We start from the raw sequence: 15,936 nt of genomic DNA, 5'->3' as shown, positions 1-15,936 counted from the left end.
GCTATTATTTAACATCCTAGCTGACTATTACAAAGCATTATTGGTTGGTTAATAACCATTAACAAAGATCTAGTTTGTGAACTAATGCTGATATCTGAAGATAGCATGATATATATAAGCTCTCCTGAAATGGAAGAAACACTTATCTTAATAGCTTGATGTTATCTCAGCTTGCACACAGCCTGAAGGCCAGTGGGGAAGGTGAAAACAATGAAGTAATAAAATGAATAAAATGTTCCATAATTAAAAAGGGCATTATCTAACAAGACAGCTGTTTACAAACAGCTGCTTGGATTTTGGCGCCTTCTTACCTTGAAAATCAGAAGCAAATAGTAGTGAGATGAAAGTTGCAGATAATAAGACAACACTATATATATATAGTGTATATAGGTCTTTGGTTGTTCGGGTTTTCTCCCACGTAAAATTGGAAGTGTCTTGGCGACGTTTCGACGAAGTCCCATTCGTCATCTTCAGGCTGGTGCTTTCAGCTTCGTGCCTCGAGCAGCAGTGTGTGGTCTTGGCTGTTTCTTCCTTTTAACTGCCAGTGGAGGTATGAACTGATTGGGTGGGAGCTTGGCTGTGTTCTGATTGGGTGGAGGTGTGTTCTGATTGGTTAGGGGCTTGGCTGTGCTCTGATTGGCTGGGGGGTTGGCTGTGCTCTGATTGGCTGGGGGGTTGGCTGTGCTCTGATTGGCTGGGGGGTTGGCTGTGCTCTGATTGGCTGGGGGAGTGTTCTGTTTGGTTGTGCTCAGGTTAGTCTGAGTTGCAGAGGGATTCAAGATTTTGGGCTGCCCTGCCATTCCTTGGCTTCGTGTTCGTGGTCGTGCTTCCTCTTCATGGAGGGTGTCAGTTTGCTTCATGTATGGATTGGGGGGGTTTAAAGTGGCTAATGATGCAGCTGTGGTCTGGCTTCTGGTTTGTGGTCGTGCCTCATAGTCAGTGTGGCTTTGGGTTTGTTTTTTGCGTGGATGTTTGGTGGTGACATCCTGTGTGGTTTTTGTGAGTGTGGGTCTGGTATCATTTTTTGTGTTAGGGAGTCGTTTGTCAATGAGGGCGGGTTTCCAAATGGCTGGTAGGCGGGAGGTATCATCTCGCTTGTTCATGCTGTGTGGGCGTTTTTCTATCTCAATGGCTTCTCTGATTATTCTGTTATTAAAATGTTCACTTTTGGCAATGGTTCTGGTATTTTTAAAGTCAATTTCATGTCCTGTGGCTTTAAGGTGTTGGACCAGGGAAGATGTTGGTTCCTCTTTTTTGACTGAGTTCTTATGTTCTTCAATGCGTGCACTTATTCTTCTGTTGGTTTGTCCGATGTATGTGGTGGGACAAGTGGTGCATGGGATTTCGTATACTCCTTGATTTTCTAATTCAATTTTATCTTTGGGGTTTCTAAGGATGGTGGATATTTTTCTGTTTGTGCAGAATGCTGTTTTGATGTTGTGTTTATGGAGGATCTTACTGATTCTGTCTGTGATGCCTTTTATGTATGGGAGGATGGCTTTGCCGTTTTCTTGTTCTTTGTCTTGGATTTTAGTGGGGGTTTCTTTTTGGATTAGGTTTGTAATCTTATTTCTATGGAATCCATTGGATGTTAGTACATTGGTGAGAGTGTGTAGTTCGGGTTTTAGGTGTTGTTCGTCAGCTAAGCGTTTTGTTCTGGAGATGAGTGTCTTGGCTACAGAGTTGATCTGTGCTGGGTGGTGGTGTGAGAGAGCGTGCAGATAGTGGTTTGTGTGTGTTTTCTTCTGGTAGATGGTGTGTCCTAGGGAGCCATTGGATTTCTTGTAGACTAAGACATCCAGGAAGGGAAGTTGGTTGTTAGCTTCTGTTTCCATGGTGAACTGTATTTTGGGGTGTAGGCTGTTGAGGTGTGTGAGGAAGTTGTCCAGTTTTTCTTTCCCATGTGGCCAGATTATGAAGGTGTCGTCTACGTATCTGAGCCAGAGTTTGGGTTTGTGATCCGATTTTTCTAGAGCTTGGGTTTCAAAGTGTTCCATGTAGAGGTTGGCAATGACAGGTGAGAGGGGTGATCCCATGGGTGCTCCTTCTGTTTGTTTGTATTTTTGTCCATTATAGATGAAGTATGTGTTGGATAGGCAGTGGTTGGTCAGATCTAAGATGTGTTTGGGGGGGTTATATTTGTTTTGGATAGCTGTCAAGGCTTCTTTGATAGGCACTTGGGTGAAGAGGGATATGACATCGAAGCTCACTAGTAGGTCGCTGGGCTGTAAGTTTTGTTTCTTTATGATCTCTATAAACTGGAATGAGTTTTTTACGTGTGAGGTGATGGATTCTGCATAGGGCTGTAGTTGTTTGGCGAGAAATTTGGCTAGGTTTTGTAGAGGTGAGCCTATGGAGCTGACTATAGGTCTGAGTGGGGTTCCTTCCTTGTGTATCTTGGGGAGACCATAGAGTTTGGGGCATCTGGATGATTTCTCTCTGGGAATGATTCTTTGCTGGATCTCTTCGCTAATGGGGGAGGCTTTTATTTTGGATCTGGTGGTTTTTTCCAGGTAGGTGGTGGGATCTGTATTTAGGGGTTTGTATGTGGAGTCTTGGAGTAGGTTGGTTAATTTGGTTTGGTAGTCAGATGTGTTCATAACCACCGTGGCGTTGCCCTTGTCTGCTGGTAGGATTATTATGCTGGTGTCTTCTTTAAGGTTACGTAGTGCTGTCTGTTCCTCTTTGGGTAAGTTGCTTTTGGGTGGCTTGCTGGTGCAGAGGATGTTGGTGATTTCGAGTCTGATTCTGTTGGCGTCGTCGGGGTTGATTTTAGTCAGGCTGGTTTCAACTTTGACTAAAATCAACCCCGACGACGCCAACAGAATCAGACTCGAAATCACCAACATCCTCTGCACCAGCAAGCCACCCAAAAGCAACTTACCCAAAGAGGAACAGACAGCACTACGTAACCTTAAAGAAGACACCAGCATAATAATCCTACCAGCAGACAAGGGCAACGCCACGGTGGTTATGAACACATCTGACTACCAAACCAAATTAACCAACCTACTCCAAGACTCCACATACAAACCCCTAAATACAGATCCCACCACCTACCTGGAAAAAACCACCAGATCCAAAATAAAAGCCTCCCCCATTAGCGAAGAGATCCAGCAAAGAATCATTCCCAGAGAGAAATCATCCAGATGCCCCAAACTCTATGGTCTCCCCAAGATACATAAGGAAGGAACCCCACTCAGACCTATAGTCAGCTCCATAGGCTCACCTCTACAAAACCTAGCCAAATTTCTCGCCAAACAACTACAGCCCTATGCAGAATCCATCACCTCACACGTAAAAAACTCATTCCAGTTTATAGAGATCATAAAGAAACAAAACTTACAGCCCAGTGACCTACTAGTGAGCTTCGATGTCATATCCCTCTTCACCCAAGTGCCTATCAAAGAAGCCTTGACAGCTATCCAAAACAAATATAACCCCCCCAAACACATCTTAGATCTGACCAACCACTGCCTATCCAACACATACTTCATCTATAATGGACAAAAATACAAACAAACAGAAGGAGCACCCATGGGATCACCCCTCTCACCTGTCATTGCCAACCTCTACATGGAACACTTTGAAACCCAAGCTCTAGAAAAATCGGATCACAAACCCAAACTCTGGCTCAGATACGTAGACGACACCTTCATAATCTGGCCACATGGGAAAGAAAAACTGGACAACTTCCTCACACACCTCAACAGCCTACACCCCAAAATACAGTTCACCATGGAAACAGAAGCTAACAACCAACTTCCCTTCCTGGATGTCTTAGTCTACAAGAAATCCAATGGCTCCCTAGGACACACCATCTACCAGAAGAAAACACACACAAACCGCTATCTGCACGCTCTCTCACACCACCACCCAGCACAGATCAACTCTGTAGCCAAGACACTCATCTCCAGAACAAAACGCTTAGCTGACGAACAACACCTAAAACCCGAACTACACACTCTCACCAATGTACTAACATCCAATGGATTCCATAGAAATAAGATTACAAACCTAATCCAAAAAGAAACCCCCACTAAAATCCAAGACAAAGAACAAGAAAACGGCAAAGCCATCCTCCCATACATAAAAGGCATCACAGACAGAATCAGTAAGATCCTCCATAAACACAACATCAAAACAGCATTCTGCACAAACAGAAAAATATCCACCATCCTTAGAAACCCCAAAGATAAAATTGAATTAGAAAATCAAGGAGTATACGAAATCCCATGCACCACTTGTCCCACCACATACATCGGACAAACCAACAGAAGAATAAGTGCACGCATTGAAGAACATAAGAACTCAGTCAAAAAAGAGGAACCAACATCTTCCCTGGTCCAACACCTTAAAGCCACAGGACATGAAATTGACTTTAAAAATACCAGAACCATTGCCAAAAGTGAACATTTTAATAACAGAATAATCAGAGAAGCCATTGAGATAGAAAAACGCCCACACAGCATGAACAAGCGAGATGATACCTCCCGCCTACCAGCCATTTGGAAACCCGCCCTCATTGACAAACGACTCCCTAACACAAAAAATGATACCAGACCCACACTCACAAAAACCACACAGGATGTCACCACCAAACATCCACGCAAAAAACAAACCCAAAGCCACACTGACTATGAGGCACGACCACAAACCAGAAGCCAGACCACAGCTGCATCATTAGCCACTTTAAACCCCCCCAATCCATACATGAAGCAAACTGACACCCTCCATGAAGAGGAAGCACGACCACGAACACGAAGCCAAGGAATGGCAGGGCAGCCCAAAATCTTGAATCCCTCTGCAACTCAGACTAACCTGAGCACAACCAAACAGAACACTCCCCCAGCCAATCAGAGCACAGCCAACCCCCCAGCCAATCAGAGCACAGCCAACCCCCCAGCCAATCAGAGCACAGCCAACCCCCCAGCCAATCAGAGCACAGCCAAGCCCCTAACCAATCAGAACACACCTCCACCCAATCAGAACACAGCCAAGCTCCCACCCAATCAGTTCATACCTCCACTGGCAGTTAAAAGGAAGAAACAGCCAAGACCACACACTGCTGCTCGAGGCACGAAGCTGAAAGCACCAGCCTGAAGATGACGAATGGGACTTCGTCGAAACGTCGCCAAGACACTTCCAATTTTACGTGGGAGAAAACCCGAACAACCAAAGACCTACATACAAATACCCGCGAAAACCTCAGAAAACATATATATATATATATATATATATATATATATATATATATATATATATATACAAGAAAATATAATTGGTAATTAATGATTGCTGTGAGATATACTGTATTCTTTCAGAACATGCCTTCATACAGCTACCAAACATTGCATCAATCCATTTTTCCCTCCTTGAATAATTAAGGATGAATTGGGGTGTAATATAGACTAGCCTCCTCATGGCACACTCCAGGCAATGTGACTTTGTAAATGTAAATAGTCTACATCTTCTGGCTACTGGCCCTCACAAGAATTTCCCAGCTAGAAGAAGTAGCATGAATACTGAAAATAAAATAACAGCTCTTTTCAGAACTGACAAAGGACATAGGAGATGTCCGAAAATTGTACAACTGAAAGTGGAAGGTATGAGCAGGGCTAAAGTTGACTATTTAGGTTTATGAATGATTATTTAGTGGTTGTTGCCCTACTAAAGAAACTCATTGTGCTAGTGAAGCTCAATTTAAAAACAGATGTAAATTTCCAGTATATTCTCTGATTGCAACTACTGCTTCAGGAAGGCAGTGCAGAGAGTGGTGAGAATGGTCGAAAAGATCATTGGCAGTTCCCTCCCTCCCATCCAGGACATAGCACAGAAGTGCTGCTTGAGCAGGGTCCGTAAGATTATCTGGGACACTACACATCCTCTTCACAACCTGTTTTCCTTGTTACCTTCTGGGAGGAGGCTTCATGGTATCCGAAGCAGAACATCCAGATTCAGCCAGAGTTTCATTCCATACAGCATTAACCTTGCGAACTCTCAAGCTTCCTCCTTCCATTATATATTCGAGGTGGACAATATTTAATATGTATTTGCTACGTATATGTGGGGATGTGGGTCTATATATATGTTGTTCATAGTATGTTTAGGTGTGTGTCTGTATGTGTTTCACTTTGAGAGTGGGCAACTAAATTTCATTTTTGATGTGTGCTATTGTGACCACATAAAAATGACAATAAAAGATTATCTTATCTTATCATATAATGTATGACACCACTACCAACTGTACATAAAAAATCACAGGCAATCACAGCTGAAACATACTATGGGATACAGCAACACTAATGAAGATGGCAAAATAATAGTGCAGTGGGCAGACACAGAAAATGTCCTGTTGGTCCATGAAGCTAAGGATAATGGCACCTTCTATTAGATTTAAGATGGATAAGTTAAAATCACTGTAACCCTGATTTATATTTTGCCTCTGAGGATATGCAAATAGACCGTTACAATACAATAAAAGAGCACACCCAGATTTTCCAACTAGCAATGAGTTATGCAAACTTAGTTTCCACATGTCTAGAGGGCTTCAAGTTTAAATCTTCCAATGATTAAAACCATATTTATTATATTTATTTATATAACCATCCATCTTGGTAGTTGTAGTTATACTTCTGGGTGATAAGACTGTCTTCCCCTGATTGTCCACATTTTCAGAGGCTGGGCTTTGAGAATTGTTTAGTTACTCCTAGAAAAAAAAATCTTTAAAGGGATCATGTTCAAATTGTGTCCTTTAAATTGTAATCACTTGCTTCTTTTTTCTATTACTCTTTAAAACATGTTGTTGTTGTTGTTAATTGCGAAGTCGTGTCCGACCCGTCGCGACCCCATGGACAATGTTCCTCCAGGTCTTCCTGTCCTCTACCATCTCCTGGAGTCCATTTAAATTCACACCTACTGCTTCAGTGACTCCATCCAGCCATCTCATTCTCTGTCGTCCCCTTCTTCTATTGCCCTCAATCTTTCCCAGCATTAGGCTCTTCTCCAGTGAATCCTTCCTTCTCATTAGGTGGCCAAAGTACTTGAGTTTCAACTTCAGGATCTGGCCTTCTAAAGAGCAGTCGGGGTTGATCTCTTCTAGGACTGACCGGTTTGAACGCCTTGCAGTCCAAGGGACTCGCAGGAGTCTTCTCCAGCACCATAGTTCAAAGGCCTCAATTCTTTTGCGCTCAGCCTTTCTTATCGTCCAACTTTCACAGCCATACATTGCAACTGGAAAAACCATGGCCTGGACTATACGCACTTTTGTTGGCAGGGTGATGTCTCTGCTTTTTAGAATGCTGTTTAGATTTGCCATAGCTTTCCTCCCCAGGAGCAAGCGTCTTTTAATTTCTTGGCTGCAGTCCCCATCTGAGGTGATCTTTGAGCCCAGAAAAATAAAATCTGTCACTACCTCCATTTCTTCCCCATCTATTTGCCAGGAATTGAGAGGGCCGGATGCCATGATTTTGGTTTTCTTAATGTTGAGTTTCAAGCCAACTTTTGCACTCTCCTTCTTCACCCGCATCAAGAGGCTCTTTAGTCCCTCTTCACTTTCTGCCATTAGAGTGGTATCATCTGCATATCCTTTAAAACATACTTAGTGATAACTGCTATGGCTTTTTAAAATACTTTTTGTGTTTTATATTTTGTTTTAAAATAATGGTTTAATACCCAGTATTTTTGTTACGAACCACTGTACACGTACTGTAACTTGCAGAAGATAGCAGGATTATAAAGAAAGGGAAGTGTGAATATCAACAGGTAGAATATATAAAACTAGAAGTAGATTTTAATCCTTCCAATCAAGGGATTTCTATTGCACTCCTGCTTTGGTCATATTGCTACTCATTGATTGTGTCTGCTTCTGGGCACTCCACTGTACTTTAAAAGATTCAGACAAAACAGACTGTGTTCAGAGAAGGAACATGTAGAGGATAAGGAGACTGGAAAATAAGTCATAACAGGAGTACCTGGAACTGAGATGTTTGGCTTTAAAAAAAATGTTCTGTTGGAAGAGGAGATATGATATCTAAAGCTGAACCACACAGATGAAGGCTATCATAGCAGTGTAGGACTTGTAATGATGGCTTTAAGCTTCAAAAAGGCAGATTCCGGTTGAACATTAGGAAAAGCATCCTAATTATAAGAGAAGTTAAAGAGTAGAACCAACTACTTTTTACCGAATGTGTTCAAGGATTTCTAAAGAAATGGTAAATAAAAGATTCCTTTTATACCCCTTTGCAGGGACAGTGTCAACCAATCAATGTAATGGATTCTCCCACCTTGTTCATGCGCAATAGGCTGGAAACAGCCTGTCTGGTCCCGGGCATCCACGTGGTCTGCCCTGGCCTCTCTACAGCTTCCAGAGTTCCTTGGTGGGGTGGAATTCCCCAAATCCACAATGGACCCCTCTTGAGAGCACTGTCCTGTAAGCCCAAGAGCAGCAGATGGAATGGCCTGAAAAGCTGGTTGTGAGCAATGTCCCATGGACCTGGGCCTCAATCTCTTTATTGAGCCCAGGCCACCAAAGATGGCTGCTTGCAAGCGCCTTCATCCGGAATATTCCCGGATGTCCCTCATGCAGAGAGAGCAAGATTCTAGTCCTCAATGAGGTTGGGATCACTACCCTACTATGCCATAGGACACAACCCTTGGAGGTGGATAGCTCGTGCTTCCTCTTCCAGAAAATCTGGAACTCTGTGCCAGGACATGTGTCAGGCCACCTTGACAGTATCCATGTCAACATGTGTGTTAGCATGTGATCAGTGGCTGTTTCTGCAGCTACATCCCTAGCATTGAGGGGAGACTCAGGCAAATCCTGAATGGAAAGTATGTGGTTAGCTGGAGCAGGATCTGACTCTACTAGCTGTGGAGGTAGTCTGCTGAGGCCATCTGCATGGCTCATTTCTTTGCCTGGTTTGTGAACCAGTGAGTAGTCATATGCAGAAAGGAAAATTGACCATCTCAGCATTCTAGGAGAAATGATGTGTGGGGTTTGCTTGTTGGTTGTGAACTTATGGTCTGTAAAGACTGTGAAATGACAACCATATAAAAAGTCATGGAACATTTTTATGCCCAATACTATGGCCAAGGCTTCTCTGTCAGTCTGTGCATAATTACACTCAGCAGATGAGAGAGTCCTAGAATAGTAGGCTACAGGGATTTGTGTCCCATCAGCCTTTAAGTGACTTAACACAGCCCCAATCCCATAAGGTGATGCATCGCAGGCTATACACACAGGCAATTGCTCATTGAAATGCACTAGAACCGCATTTAAAGATAGCAAGGCTTTGACCTCTGCAAAACTCCTTTCGTGGACTTTTGTCCACTGTCATGGAGCCTGTTTATTCAAGAACCGGTGTAATGGCTCAGCCATTGCAGCCTTGTTAGGGAGGAATAAATGGTAAAAGTTTAACAATACTAGAAAAGCCTGAAGTTCGCTTTTGGACTTGGGATTTGGGGCCTACTAAATTGCTTTGAGCTTGGATTCAGCAGGATGGATGCCTTCAGCATCAATACGGAACCCCAGAAACTCTGTGCAAGTGACTCCAAATTTACATTTGTTTTGCTTTAGCTTCAGCCCCGCTTGGCAGAAACGCAGCAAGACGGCCCTAAGCCTGTCAGCCAGATTTTAAGATGATTCCCCAGCGATGAGGACATCATCAAAGTAAGGGCAAACTCCTGGAATATTACGGAGTGTTCGCTCCATCGTGCTTTGGAAAATGCCAAGGGCTACATTAACCCTGAACTGCAGCTTTTTAACCTTAAACGCTCCCCAGTGCATTACAATTGTTTGGGCCTCTGCCGTTGCCTCAAGAACTGGTATTTGTTGATAGGCCTGAGCCATGTCAAGCTTGGTGAAGACTCGGCCCCTTTAAGGGATGCCAGAATGTGGCTCACCACAGGCACCAGATACAAATGGTCTCAGTTTGCAAAGTTTATAATAATAATTATAATAGTAGTAAAGTTGGAAGGGACCGTGGAGGTCATCTAGTCCAAACCCCTGCTCGGGCAAGAAACCCTACACCATTTCGGACAAATGGCTGTCCAGTCTCTTCTTAAAAACTTCCAGTGTTGGAGCATTAACTGCTTCTGGAGGCAAGCTGTTCCACTGATTAATTGTTCTCACTGTCAGGAAGTTTCTCCTTAGTTCTAGGTTGCTTCTCTCCTTGATTAGTTTCCACCAGTTGCTTCTTGTCCTGCCTTCAGGTGCTTTGGAAAATAGCTTAATTCCCTCTTCTTTATGGCAGCCCCTGAGATATTGGAATACTGCTATCATGTCCCCCCTTGTCCTTCTCTTCGTTAAACTAGACATACCCAATTCTCGCAACCGTTCCTTATATGTTTTAGCCTCCAATCCCCTAATCATCTTTGTTGCTCTTCTCTGTACTCTTTCTAGAGTCTCAACATCTTTTTTACATCGTGGCAATGCTTTGTTAAGTGTATACTTATAGTCCGTACAAATGCGGATTTCTCCATTGGCCTTCAGTGGCGTAATTATGGGAGTTTCCCATGGACTACTGTCCATGTGTTCTAAAATTCCCTGCTGAAGCAGCTTGTCCAGCTCTGTGTTAATTTTGTTCTTCAACGCAAAGGGCACCCGATGGAGCTTAATCCTAATGGGGACGATGGATGAGAGGCCCCTTGTACGATCTAAGTTCTGGACTGAACACATCAGCAAACTCCTTACAAATTGCTGCTAGGCCTGTCGTTTGCAAGATGTGCAGTCTGGTCACTTGAATCCCAAGGGCCTTGAACCAATCGAGTCCAATGAGACTCGTGTGGTCACCCCTGACCACAACTACATCCAACAACCCCTCAAAGTTCCTGTGCTGCACCTTGAGCATGGCCTCTTCACACTGACTCAGGAATTCTGGAAGTCAGTAAGAATTAAATTTGGCGGCCTGAGTTTGACTCGCTGGCCACTTCTACAACAAATTTTCTTGAAAGTGTCCTGAGATATGATCGATAAAGCGGATCCTATGTCCAACTCCATTGAAAGGGGAACCCCCTGCAACTCAACGTCAATGTGAAGCTTCTTTGTTAGTGGCCTATGGGCCCCAGTTTTAAAAATGCTTCTATGAGACACACAAAAACCCACCCTATTCTGGCTGAGGATTCTGGTACCTTTCTGAAGCAATTCTTCCAAAGACCGCTCCTTCTGGTGACCCAAACAGACGGCGGCTATGTGGCCTTGCCTGCCACATGTCCAGCAAATGGCAGAGCAGAAACGGCAATCGGAGTGCTTGTGGCGTCCTCCACATCTGAAAACCAAGGGAATGAAGTTGCCTTGTTGTTGTGCTCTTGGGGCCTTCTTTCTTCTGGCTGCTGCAATCAGTCAACCTCCATCTCTGCATCCTGTTCGGATACCTCTCGAGCGACCTCTTGATGGACTGTGCTCGAAGTTGGAAGGTTCTTGGTGAACCGCAAGGCCTTCACAGTTCCGCCCACTGCTTCTTCTGCTGAAATCTCTCTCAGGGTGTCCTGAAAGGAAACATCTTCCTTTGCGAAGATCTTCTGTTGCAGCTCACGACTTCTCAGTCCACAGACTAAACGATCCCGAAGCCTTTCTTCCAGGTCCTTGAATTCACATGGCCTAGCTGCTTGTTGCAACGCAGCAATAAAATCCACAGCAGACTCTCCAGGACGCTGGTCCCTCTGCTCGAATGTGTGTCACCATGCAATCACCGAAAGCTTATGTTCAAAGTGTTCTCGCAACATCCTCTTCAGCTCAGCATAAGCGATGGATTCAAGAGGTGCTGGGGCAACCAGATTCTCAGCAATATCGAAAGTCTCTTGCCCACAGCCCAAATGAATTTATTGATACCCTTCTGCCATTCCTCCAAATTTACATCTTTTTTTAAAATAGGTATCATCTGAAACAAGAAAAGAAACTTTGGTAGAACATTCATTTTTACAGCTGCAATTCTCCCCAACAATGACAATTGCAATTTTTTCCAGTCATTTAAATCCTTTTGCACTTTTGCCCATAATAATTCATAATTATTTTTATACAATTTTCCATTTGAGGCAGTTAAATATACTCCCAGATATTTAACCTTTTTTCACCATCTGAAAACCTGTAGCTTTAACCAAACTTTCCTTGTCATTGGCTAACATATTCTTAGATAATATCTTAGTCTTATGGTTATTGACTTTAAAACCAGAAACTTTTCCATACTGTGTTATAAGTTCTCATAAACAATCAACTGCTTTAATCGGTTGTTCCAAAATCAAAACCAAATCATCTGCAAAAGCCCGTAATTTATACTCATTTTTTCTTATCTTTATGCCCTTGGTTACCGTTGATTCTCGAATCTGGATCAACAAAATCTCCAATGTTAAAACAAATAACAATGGAGATAATGGACATCCCTGTCTTGTCCCTTTTTCAATATTAAAAGTTTCAGTCAATCCCCCATTAACAACAATTTGAGCCGATTGTTGCTGATATATAGCTTTAAGTGCATGTAAAAAATTATCCCCAAAATTCATTTTCTCTACCAATGAGAATAAGAATTGCCAATCTAATTGATCAAAGGCTTTTTCAGCATCCAAAAATATAAAAGCCACAGGAATCTGGTTGTTCTTATCCAAATACTCAATTAAGTTAATAATTTGTCTAACATTATATTTCATGTATCGCCCTGTTATGAATCCTGATTGATCACTGTGAATCAAATCCTTCATAACCTGCATTAGTCTATTTGCCAAATTTTTTGTAAAAATCTTGTAATCTACATTTAATAATGATATCGGCCTATAATTCTTAGGCTCTGTAAGATCTTGATCCTCCTTTGGAATCAATGATATAAATGCTCTTTTCCAAGAAGGAGGAACTTGTGCTCCCAGCTAGATACTATTAAAAAGCTCCTTTAATGGCTCCAACATTTCTTCATATAAATTTTTATAATACGTCAATGTCAATCCATCTGTTCCTGGAGACTTTCCCACCTTTAACTGCTTGATAGCTAAGCCAATTTCCTCCACAGTAATTAAACAATTCCTCCCATTTTGCTGTTCCTCAGAAAGTTTAGGAAAATGTACTGATTGTAAATATTTATCTATATCCATTCCCTTTATATTATCACTTGAGTATATTTTTGTGTAAAAATCTAAAAAACTCTTTTTAATCAAATTTTGCTGAAAAACCTCAGTACCTTTATATTTTACTTTCTCTATAATCCTAGCCTTCTGTTTCTTTCGTAACTAATAAGCCAACCACCTTCTAGGCTTATTCACATTACAAAAAGTATTATGTCTCATATAACGCAAATTGGTAGCCACCTGATCTGCCATCAACATATTAAATTGTTCCCTAAGCATCTTTATAGAAACCTTTAAGTTATTATCAGTTGGGTTAAGAGCAAGCCTTCTTCTTTTATTTTAATTTCATCTTCTATTTCTCTACATCTTTGTATCCTTTTATCCCTAAAAACCTTATTTAAATCAATTAAAATTCCCCTTATATACGCCTTACTGGCGTCCCAGACCATGGGCATCGATATACCCTTATTCATATTTAAAGCAAAAAACTCCTTTAAATTCTCTTTACATTTTTGTACAAACTCTCCCCGGGTAAACAAATTCTCATTCAGTCTCCAAGGCCTTCTGTTCCCATCTTCCAGGTATAGCTCCATCCACACAGGACTATGGTCTGAAAGGGTCCTGGGAAAGATTTTTACCTTTCTCACGCTAGAAAGAAAGTCACTAGTAATCAAAAAGAAGTCAATCCTTGAAAATGACTGGTGTCTATCCGAATAGAAGGTAAAATCTCTATCACTTGTGTTCCTTTCTCGCCAAATGTCAATAAGTTCCAACTCTTCTTTCAAATCAAAAAAAGTTTTGGGTAATTTAGTTTGAATGAATTTTTTGAAGAACTCTTTTTATCTATAGTTATGTCCAAAACTCCATTCCAGTCACCATCAAAATTACAGATTTATAATCCAACTGGGATATCTTCCCATGCAAAAGCTTATAAAATTGCTTCTGTTGTTGATTAGGGGCATATAATCCAACAATAAGAACTTTCTTGCCTTGTAACAGTAGTTCCACAAAGATATATCTTCCTTCAAGATCAACCTCAATTAATTTAGCTGATAAATTTTTCTTCATATAAATTACAACACCCCCTTTTTTCCCTGGAGCTGGAGCTATAAAATGTGATCCCAAACGAGAATTTGTCAGATATTTTGAGTCTTTTGAAGTTATATGAGTCTCTTGCAAACATATCAAGTCATTATTATGTTGTTTCAAATAGTAGAAGACCTTTCTCCGTTTCTGAGGTGAGTTTAAGCCATTAACATTCCAGGTCAGGAACTTGGCCATCTACACCAGCCTGAAGCCTTTGAAGCATAGCCTGAAGATCAACTGTCGAAGATCTTTTAGGTCTTGCCCCTCCCACAGGCTCTGTAGTAACCATTCCTTCTACTTTATTGCCACTCTTCTGCTGCTGCTCTTTTTCTTTGCGTTTATGGGCAGCTCGTGTCATCCTTTGATCTTTTATCTCAAGATTCTCTACAGGCAACACCGCTTGTTCCATGACCATCAATGAGGAAGCTCCTGCCATAACGGGCTCTTCAATTATCCTTGTTTGTGGAGGTGAAGACGGTCTTGCCTTTAGAATAGAGTGATAGAAATCTCTTGCCTTTAAAACTGTAGTTAATCTGTAACATATTCCATCATAATTCACTACTATTCCTCTTGGAATTTCCCATCTGAACTGTATTTGACGACATTTTAACTCATCAGACAGAAAAGTAAAATCTTTTCTACCTCTTAAAATTTTTGGAGGTATTTCTTTTAAAATTATCACATCTTGAGCTGCACTTTGAAACCTCTTTTTATAAAAAGCCTGTATAATTTCATTATGAATAGATCTTCTGGAAAAGTAAATAACCACATCTCTTAGTAAATTTGTCTGTCTAGCAACCTGTGAGTTGACTCTGAAGGTTTTTTCTATCTCATTCCCAACTTCTGGTCTCCATTCAAGATTAAAAGCAATATTTCTAACAATAAGCATCTTCAAATCTTCCTGGGAATTTTCTTTCAAACCCCGGATACGCAATGCGAACTCCATTTCTCTGTATTGTGAAATAGTTTGTTCATCCTGTGTAACTTCTATCTTATTCTCCACTTCCTCCATTCTAAATTCCAGTTTTGCTGGAAGGGTTAAGTTTAAGATTTTGCAAGATGCCCAAGAAAGAGGAGGACTTAAAGCATCTAACTTGAAATTATACTATGATGCAGCAGCCTTAACTTGGATAACTGATTGGCTTAATTTAACAAATAAGGATATTCTTGTTTTTGAAGGGTGGGATTTAATGTATGGTTGGCATGCATATTTAATTTTTAATAAGAAAGTGGACCGGGCTTTTAAATTACATATTTTGAGGAGTGCCTTACTTCGAGTTTGGAAAAAGTATTATTATAGGTTAAACTATAAAATACCTATCTGGGGGATTCCTAGACATGCAATTGAGGGGATTTCTAAGGGGATGAACTTTGATAAAATTTTGTATAAAGAATTATTAATTTGGTCAGGTTCGGATTGGCATTTAAAATCTCTAGATGTATTAAGGCAAGAAAATATTCTACAGTCATGGTTTCAATATTTACAAATAGTAGACAGGTGTACTGTAGATAAGAAAGAAGGAATAACACTAGAAGATGGAAATCTGGTTATTCAGATTAAAGATCAGAGTCAGGCCCATATAAAAAGAGTTTACAATGCTTTAATAGAATTAGACTCTGAAACAGAATTGGTTAAAGACTGTATGATTAAATGGGCTGAAGAATATCCAGGATCCGATCCCATTGGACTTATGGGAGATAATTTGGATTAGAAATGTTAAATTTACACAAGCTCAAAATTTGAGGGAAAATTTTTATAAAATGTTTTATAGATGGCATTTAGATCCTAAAAAATTATCT

The sequence above is a fragment of the Crotalus tigris genome, unplaced genomic scaffold, assembly GCF_016545835.1.
Source record: "Crotalus tigris isolate CLP2741 ecotype Arizona unplaced genomic scaffold, ASM1654583v1 scf7180000017765.3138416, whole genome shotgun sequence".
Taxonomy (NCBI): Eukaryota; Metazoa; Chordata; class Lepidosauria; order Squamata; family Viperidae; genus Crotalus; species Crotalus tigris.
The sequence above is the reverse complement of the archived record's forward strand: the minus strand, read 5'-3'. Positions refer to the sequence as shown.